The sequence below is a fragment of the Kryptolebias marmoratus genome, linkage group LG15 (genome assembly GCF_001649575.2).
Source record: "Kryptolebias marmoratus isolate JLee-2015 linkage group LG15, ASM164957v2, whole genome shotgun sequence".
In the NCBI taxonomy this organism is placed as follows: Eukaryota; Metazoa; Chordata; class Actinopteri; order Cyprinodontiformes; family Rivulidae; genus Kryptolebias; species Kryptolebias marmoratus.
In genome coordinates this window covers 13,961,798-13,963,002 of record NC_051444.1, presented here as the reverse complement: position 1 = coordinate 13,963,002, position 1,205 = coordinate 13,961,798, and positions in this window count along the sequence as shown.

Sequence of the window (1,205 nt, the reverse complement as noted above, 5' to 3'; positions counted from 1 at the left end):
TTCTCGGCTGGCCTGGGAACGCCTTGGGATTCCCCCAGAGGAGCTGGCCCAAGTGGCTGGGGAGAGGGAAGTCTGGGTCTCCCTGCTTAGGCTGCTGCCCCCGCGACCCGACCCCGGATAAGCGGAAGAGAATGGATGGATGGATGGAATAAATAAAAGCATCGATGAAGGCACAACAAGTCTGCAGTTTAAAGTTTCTATAAGTCAGTGATTCCCAAAGTTGGGGTCAGGACCCCAATGTGGGTCACTCAGCACTAAGAAGGGGTCCCTAGATAATCTCCATATATCAACTTACAATAAAAAACTTAGTTTTTATGCTATGTTTGCACCATAATCGTTACAAAAACTTGAAATACAAGTCCATAAACTAATTTTAAAAATAGCATAATGTATGTGAAGACTGTTTGTGTTGTCATTATGTCCTTATTTATTAGAGTCATTAGCATTTTTGGATGTTTAAAGAGCCAACAGATGGGGTCACACATCTTTGTCACTGTTATTTTATGGCTTGGAAGCTGAAAAGTTTGGGAACCACTGCTATACATTTGTAATAAAGCTCTAAAATACATTTAGATCATCTTCTCTAAGTTAGGCATTCTTTGTGTCGTAGTCTTACATTACTTTAGGGATATTCCTCTTCTCTCAGTGACATTTATTTGGTTGATTTAATAAAAACAGAAACTTTTTAAGGCAGTGAAATTAATTTAACAAAAAAAATGCAGATTCAAGCACATTAGCTTAGAAGGATGTGCAATTAATTCATAAAAAAATTAATAAATATCTACCGACAACAAAGCCAAGTGCATGTTTTTTAGTGTGCTAAGCATTATGTTCTGTTTGCATTTTTATTTTACAGAGCCTCCTAACTACATTTAGAGAAGAGGCTGCAGTTACACACCGAGCATGTGGCGTTTACAGTGAAACAGGAGCACGGTGTGAGATGTCTCTAGCGTTCAAACATTGTCTTATCCACGGAGAGACAAGCAGAAATATCTTTAACCCCTGACCCATTAGGGCTCCTGTTCAGAGCTGTTTGGGACAGAGCGACGCTAATCAATATTTAGTTACTTATAAAAGTGTTTTTAAACTTTGCTCTTCGGTCAGACAGCAGTCAGTAATCGTCTGGTAGGTGTTTGCGTTTTCGTGGACTTTCTGCCCCACATTCACCAGGTTGATTACAATTTAACAACAAATCCCCCCCCCCC